The 8,259-nt window shown below is 40.6% G+C and overlaps 1 pseudogene; it reads left to right on the forward strand.

Annotated features, from left to right (window-relative positions):
* Positions 1–1,432: 1,432 nt before the first annotated feature.
* LOC105526156 lies at positions 1,433–2,167 on the forward strand (annotated as a pseudogene).
* Positions 2,168–8,259: the final 6,092 nt, after the last annotated feature.

Consider the following 8,259-nt stretch of genomic DNA (forward strand, 5'->3'; position numbering starts at 1 on the left):
TCTAATCATATCTTTGCGATGGTATTTTCTGTTGATCTCGTTTGTGTTTGGTCAGTGGTAGCGAGGTATCTGATACTTACTGTGATTTCCAATGGGTACCTCCTGTCAATGTAACTTTGCTCATGTAAGTGCCTTAAGCTCTTTGCTGGTGGTGAATGTGATGACTGACATTTCTGTCATGTAGCTTCTGGAATGTTGTTAGACAGGAGATCCTTCACATGAGTATATGGATAGTATATATGCTCTGGATCCATGTTATTAGGCAGGAGATCCTTCAAATGAGCATATGGGTAGCTTATATGCTCCAGATGCATGTTATTAGACAGGAGATCCTTCACATGAGTGTATGGGTAGTATATATGCTCTGGATCCATGTTATTAGACAGGAGATCCTTCACGTGAGCATATGGATAGTGTATATGCTCTGGATCCATGTTATTAGACAGGAGATCCTTCACGTGAGAGCATATATGCTCTGGATCAATGTTGTTAGACAGGAGATCCTTCACATGAGTGTATGGGTAGCATATATGCTCTGGATCAATGTTGTTAGACAGGAGATCCTTCACATGAGTGTATGGGTAGCATATATGCTCTGGATCAATGTTATTAGACAGGATATCCTTCAGATGAATATATGGGTAGCATATATACTCTGGATCCATGTTATTAGACAGGAGATCCTTCACATGAGTGTATGGATAGTATATATGCTCTGGATCCATGTTATTAGACAGGAGATCCTTCACATTAATATATGGGTAGCATATATGCTCTGGATCCATGTTATTACCCTCATCCCCTTCCTCTTGGAAACCGTTCCTTTCCATTCCCCTTTCATCTAAAGAAGCTGCTGGCTGCTACATCTGGAAAGCAGAGACAAGGTTAGGGTTAGGTGATTTCTGAGCGAGCGTTGAAGTTTCATTGTTTCTACAACTGTTCTATTTTGTTAACGTGAGTCATAACTTAAAATGATGTAAATGCTAATTAAACCAATTGGCTTGATGAAAGAAGCTTGCATATTGCAAAAAGAAAGTCTTATTTGTGGTTGTTTAGAAATACAGAGGAAAACTGTCATACCACAGTTTGTGCTCCAAAATTTATTTTGTGAGTTTCTTTGAATAGAATTCTTTGTGTTCCTTAACCTTTTTGCTTTTCCTAAGATTTGCCCTCTCCAAATTTAAATAATAAATGGCAAAACTTGTCAACATTTAGGGTAAACTGAAGAAATACCAATAGAGGTCAGTTGTAATACATGTGAGTTTTTTTCTTTGAAAAATATTATATATTACATTAAGTTGGTTGGCATGTGTAGCTATTAAAGCTTAACAGATGAGTTTTATGACATGTTATCAAAATTCGAGGTAATTTAGAACAACTTTGTTACGAACTTGCTTTAATTAAGGAAGACCCAAACACAAAGCCTGACGTGCTGGGGAGGAAAGTCCTCATCTGCCAAGCTTCTTCACCTATGCCAAGTATGATGTGCAAGTGGATGGTAAGATAGGGCTGTGCCTCGGCTGATGTCCAATGCCCTCTTTACTGTGACCTGGGTAGTATGAAGAAGGTTTTCCCTCCAGATGAGATCTAGCAGGTTTCCAACAAGGATGATATGAAGACTTCCCTGAGGAAAGTGGTGAAGGAGACCTCCTATGGGATGATGATGCAGTGCATATCCCGCATGTTGGCCCACCCGCTGTGTGTCATCTCAATGCGCTGGATGGTCCAGTTTGTGGGATGGGAAGCCAAGTACAGTGGCGTGCTGAGCTCCATTGGGAAACTTTTCAAAGAGGAAGGGCTGCTGGGATTTGTTGGATAAATCCCTCACCTCCTGGGTGATGTGGTTTTCTTGTGGGGCTATAACTTACTGGCCCACTTCATCAGTGCCTACCTGGTGGATGACAGCTTCCACCAGGCCCTGGCCATCCGGAGCCACACCAAGGGCTTGATGGGGATCACAGTGAGCATGTTGACCTACCCCTTCCTGCTAGTTGACTTCCTGGCTGTGAACAACTGTGGCCTGCAGGCTGGGCTCCCCTGTTACTCCCCGGTGTTTAAATCCTGGATTCACTGCTGGAAGTACCTCAGTATGCAGGGCCAGCTCTTCCAAGGCTCCAGCCTGCTTTTCCGCTGGGTGTCATCAGGATCATGCTTCGTCCTGGAGTAACCTGAATCATCTAAAAAACACGGTCTCAACCTGGCCACCGTCAGTGAGGCCTGACCATCTCGGGATACCTGCAAGACGACTCCAACCCAACAACAATCAGATGTGCTCCAGCCCAGCTGGGTTTCAATTTCCATATTTGCCATGTGTCTATCCAGATGTGGAGTTGGGTGGAGGTGAGGCTGCACCCAGTGGATTGGGTCACCTGCCAGACCTGGGAAAGGTGGGGGAAGGTGGAGAGTTGGCAGAATCCCCATACCTCATGGATTTGCTGAGTCTGTCTTGTGCAGAGGGCCGGAGAATGGCTTGTGGGGGCCCAGGTTGGACAGGGAAAGGCTAATGGGGTCAGACCCCACCCCATCTACCCCTCCAGTCAGCCCAGCGCCCATCCTGCAACTCAGCTGGGAGCATCATTCTCCTCCTTTGTAAATAGGGTGTGATCCCCTGGCACACGGCCACCATCATGTCTAGGCCTATGCTGGTAGGCAAATGCTAGGCTCTGCCGGCGTTTTTCTCAACACTATTCTTCTGATAATGAGGGCAACACCTTCCTCTGAATGGGAAATCATGTGAATACTTAGAATGTGTCCTCCTCATCTAATGCTCATCTGTTTAATGGTGATGCCTTGCATATAGGATCTGGTTACCTGTGCAGTTGTGAGTACCCAGAGGTTGGGCAGATCAGCATCTCCAGTCCTACCCAGTTCATGGTAAGATTTGACCCCATCTCCTGCAAATAAATGTCTTGGTGGTGGAGAAAAGAAAAAAAGAAATAGAATTCGCTGTTCTTCTTCTTTTTTTTTGGATGGCTTTATAGAAGGAAATAAAGATATATATATTACATATAGGTCCAATTTAAGGAAGATCCATAGAGTATCAAGTTTCAGAGTGGCTTCATTGACTTGAGGAAGTTAAGCTATTGAATACAAAGGGTGTATGGAATGAGTATTCTCTGCCTTTCCCAGTGAGAGACTGACTAGATGAAGTGTATAGAGCCGATACCCTCCCAGGCTAGTTGACTGTGAGAGGTTCTGGATGAAAGGTTAAAAGATTGCTTGCTCTTGTCTTTCCACTGATTCTGCTGGTTAGCCTGACACTAACGGTGAATGAAGTGTAGTGTATACACTTCCTGTAATAAACCTGGTGTATCATCTCCCTTGTTCAGCTTCTTGAAGATTATGTGTTGCATAATAATAACTAAGCCTCTATATACAACTCCTTCTTAATTTTACCAATAACCAAGTTCCATTAAAAAGGTGTATGAAGGTCTACATTTTTATACTAATGCTGTTCAGATATGCTATTTTACAGTTGACTATGTTCATCCCTCACCCCCAATCTACTACTCATCTATTGCCTTGCTTTCAAATATTTTCCCAGAAATTAAAAAAAAAAAAAAAATCTTGCCTCTTCTATGCTCTTAGCCCCCAGGAATACAGTATAAGTTCTGAAGATGGAATATAAATTGCCCTTATGATCTGTTACAGTGAGGGGCTCCAAGAAAACTACTGCTTTTACAGTATTTACACCACTGGGTAGGCCCTTCCTTCTGTGTGTGGCATAAGTCTTAGACTGTGCAAGTTCCAGGCCTAAGTTTTGAGAAGTTCCAGCAATTATATCTATGAAGTCCAGTTATTTTAGTGGGCAGTCACATGAATGGAGAGCGGCCCTAGAACTACATGCTGGGAGAGAGGGAGGCTTGTCTGTCCAAGTATCCTACCTGGTCTTGGTCAGCTAAATGCAGCCTTATATGATGGCTGGGGAGGTGTCAGCTGAGCCTTGCCTAGATTGCAGAATCTTGAGCAAAAGTATCAGTTGTTTTTTTTTAAGCCATTAAGTTTTAGAGTGGTTTGTTATGCAGCAGTAGATAAGTGAAAACACTCCTACGTGGATGTTTATTGATAGATGCATTTTAATAACTGCTTAGCAACTGTGTGTGTGTACGGTCTGGAAAGGTAAAATATACATTTTGCTAATCAGCTATAAAAATAGGTTCATCAATGTATTATGTGCTATTTACTAATATAGTTACACCAAGAGGGAAGGAAACAATGAAATTGAAGAGATTTGAATGTCACACAATGCTGTTATAATTAAATGCAAGCTTCCATACCATAACTCATTAAAAGTAGCGGTGACTTTGAAAAATTTGGCAACAATTTAAACTGCAAAGTTGACACAGAAATGTGTGTAAGAAAATTAGACACTGGTGCGGTAGCTCACGCCTGTAATCCCCAGCATTTTGGGAGGCCGAGGCAGGTGGATCATTTGATGAGGTCAGGAGTTTGAGACCAGCCTTGCCAACATGGTGAAACCCCATCTGTAGTGAAAATACTAAAATTAGCTGGGCATGGCGTGTACCTGTAATCCCAGCTACTCGGAAGGCGGAGGCAGGAGAATCACTTGAACCCCGAGGTGGAGGTTGCAGTGAGGTGAGATTATGCCACTGCACTCCAGCCTGGGCTACAGAGTGAGTCTCCGTCTCAAAAAAAAAAAAAAAATGTGAGAAATGTTTTTTGATGGGATCAATTTTTAAGTTCTTTTTCCACACAAAATTGTTTTCAATTGACATTTCAAGCAAAATGCCTCTGTAGGTTGACTGATTACAAATGTTTTCACTCAAGCATACCGGCTTCTAAATCTGTCTGTAAGCTGCTTTCTTAAAAAAGTGAATAAGCTTAGGAAATAATTATTCCTCAAAGTACACAAAACTCCCGAGCAAGCTTTTGTTCTGTAGACAGATCTGATTCATCAAGAAACATCAAGATAATTGTCACGATTTAAAATTTTGAAAGGAACCCAGGAGTATTTGGCTTAAGTATAAAACTTTCTGTTGCTTTCTTGGCATGATGCCTCCAGTTGAGTATTTCGTGCTGTACGTTGCTCCATTTTTTGTTTTGTTTTGTATTTTTGCCCCCAGGACAGGAAACTACAGAACAAAATATATTCATTTTGGTAACCAATGCTGGTCCTTTGGTGATTCACTGTTTTTGAGAGAGTCGTACAGAAAGGAGAAACTGAGAGTTGGATGCTGTATCCTAGTGGATGCAAATGACGACCAAGGTTTTACTGTCCATCACAGATGTTTGTTAAACTGGGAATCACAATTTTGACACATGAAGAACAACATTCACATTAAAGTACTCTCCTCTCATAATTCATTTATTTCGGGCAGTAGTGTGTGCCATTTTAATTAAAATTCTTAATGGGCTCAAACAGTTCTTATTTGAATACACCAGTGTTTCCTCCCTCTTGGGACTGTGTGATTGTGTAAAAGTAGAGAAATGTTTTCTTACTGGGTTATAAGCTGCAGGAGAGCAGAGTCATGTTTCATTTGCTCATTACCGTAAACCCAGAATGGAGGACAGACCCTAGCATTTGTAAGTACACACTCAAATTTTTTTTTGAATTAATGAATTTAGCTTTTTAATCAGTTTACCCCTCACCCCTTACCCTCAGGAGTTGCTGATTCAGGTAGAACTTAAACAATTCCAGATTGGCAGATTATATTGAGGGAGTTGTATTTTCCTACTTCTTCCTTATGGATAGTCACTGATTTATTCTATCACATTTCCATGAAGTATCGATAAGAATTTTTTTTTTTTTTTCCCTCGAGACAGGGTCTTGCTCTGCCTCCCAGGCTGGAGTGCAGTGGTGCAATCTATAGCAACCTCTGCCTCCCAGGCTCATATAATCCTCCCACCTCAGCCTCCCAAGTGGCTGGTTGACAAGAATTTTTAATTCAAGTACCTGTATATACTGAGTATTTTCAATATGCTATTTCTAATCCTTATAACAGGTTCTTTGGAGTTAGGGGTTAAAAATATTGGTGTATTTAACTTTCTTATAATTCCGTATTGAAAACCTATAACAAGGGATTTATGTGGTATGTAACAAGGGATTTGTGTGGTATGTTGAGAATGTTAAGATGTTTCTGGAATTACTGAGTTGGAAGATGCTTGCGTAAGAAAGATGCACTGGAAAAGCTGCTGTATTTCTGTAATTATATGACGAGAGGAAATTTGTAGGTTCTTGATAACTTGTATTAAGATTCTATGGTAACTGCTTGTATTTAAGTTTTTCTCTCACCTGAAAGACTATAAAGAAATGTTGGCTCTAGGTTTATCTTTTTGCTGATTATATCATACACTCATTCATTTAAAACAATTTTAACAAATGTATGTATTGAGCACTTATTTTCTGCCAGACACCTTTTAAATTCTTCAGGTCCTTCAGTGAACAAAAAGACCAAAATTCCTGCTCTGGTGATGTTTGTAGGGGCAGATAGAAAAACTACAGGCCAGGCGGGGTGGCTGACACCTGTAATGCCAGCACTTTGGGAGGCTCAGGTGAGTAGATCACAAGGTCATGAGGTCAAGACCATCGTGGCCAACATGGTGAAACCCCGTCTCTACTAAAAGTACAAAAATTAGCCAGGTGTGATGGTGCGCACCTGTAGTCCCAGCTACTCGGAAGGCTGAGGCAGGAGAATTGCTTGAACCCGGGAGGCGGAGGCTGCAGTGAGCCAAGATCACGCTACTGCACTCCATCCTGGGCAAGAGAGCAAGATTCTATCTCAAAAGAAAAAGAAAAACACTGCAGTAACAAAAAGTCAATATTATAGTAGGCTATAAGGTGATTAGTGCTATAGAACAAATAAAACAGGCTAATGGACATCTAGGAGAGAGAGTGGATTATAATTTTCAGGAGGCCTGGTAATCCTCATTAAGGTGACTTTTGAGCAAAGATGGGAGAGGAGCCGGAGAACTTCTGTGGTTGAGGGAAGGGCCAGAATGCTGAGTGCCTGGGGCCCAGCTGCATCAGAGGAATGCATTGACGTTTCAGTGTGGTCCACATTGCTGTCAGATCATGCTGGTGTCCGTGGACCTTATTGAAAATGATTATTGTATGTAACTCTGTTATCCTGTCATCAAATCACACAATAACACTAAACAGAGACATCATTAGAACAGAACCACATAGTAAGATGTGACCTGGAAACATTTATTTTGCCCTTTATGGTTTTAAAGGTTTACACACATCATGCTGTGCCTCAGTGACAGATGACTCTTGTTCCAGAATTCCTGGTCAGGCCCCAGAGGCCTTTTAGATGTTTAGGTTTCAAAATTATTGACTCTGTTTTCAAGGTTAGAGACCATATAAATCAGCTATAGGATAAAGGAGTTGAAGCATGTAAAATTCTTAAATCTGTGCCTATACATAGTAAATATTCTACCAATATTAATTGACTCTAGAACGAACATTTTAAGTTAGTAGATACATTTAAAATAGGTACCCATGTAGAAAACACATAAACTAAGTTGATTTTTATTAAGAAATAATAATTTATCTTTTGTCTCCTTCATTTTGTTTCTTATCACCCTATTTCCTTATCTCATAGTTCCTGCTCCTTTTAAGTAAAAACCAGATTTTCAGATAATAACAGTATTAATAACAGAGCAATGCCTGTGTCTCTTTTTTGAAAAGGTAGTTTTATTTGTGTGTTTTATGTTTTTAAACTTTTCAATACAGATGACTTTTTCAACTGACTATTTGATACTTCAGAAGAAATTGCTTTTTTTTTTTTTTTTTTGAGACAGAGTCTCTCTTTGTTGCCCAGGCTGAAGTGCAGTGGCACAATCTCAGCTCACTGCAACCTCTGCCTGTCTGCCTCAGCCTCCTGAGTAGTTGGGATTACAGGCACGCACCCTCACGCCCAGCTAATTTTTGTATTTTTAGTAGACACGGGGTTTCACCATGTTGATCAGGCTGGTCTTGAACTCCTGACCTCGTGATCGACCCTCCTCAGTCTCCCAACGTGTTGGGATTACAGGCATGAGCCACCACGCCTGGCCATCAATTGCTTCTTATTGAATATTATAATTTGAAAATAAGTGTTTTTGAGAATTGTTTTGCAGTCTTGTTCAATGATTTCCTTTTTTAAATGACTAATTATATAAATTTGAGAAATAAGTTTTGTTTATAGTAAAAAGATACAATTCTCAAATAGCCAAAATACTTTTCTGAATCCCAAGATAAAGTTTGTTTTGAAGGCGCTTGAGCTGCTTAGCTTTTTTTTTTTTTTTTTTTTTTTT

This window comes from Colobus angolensis, unplaced genomic scaffold (assembly GCF_000951035.1).
Source record: "Colobus angolensis palliatus isolate OR3802 unplaced genomic scaffold, Cang.pa_1.0 Scaffold58, whole genome shotgun sequence".
Taxonomy (NCBI): domain Eukaryota; kingdom Metazoa; phylum Chordata; class Mammalia; order Primates; family Cercopithecidae; genus Colobus; species Colobus angolensis.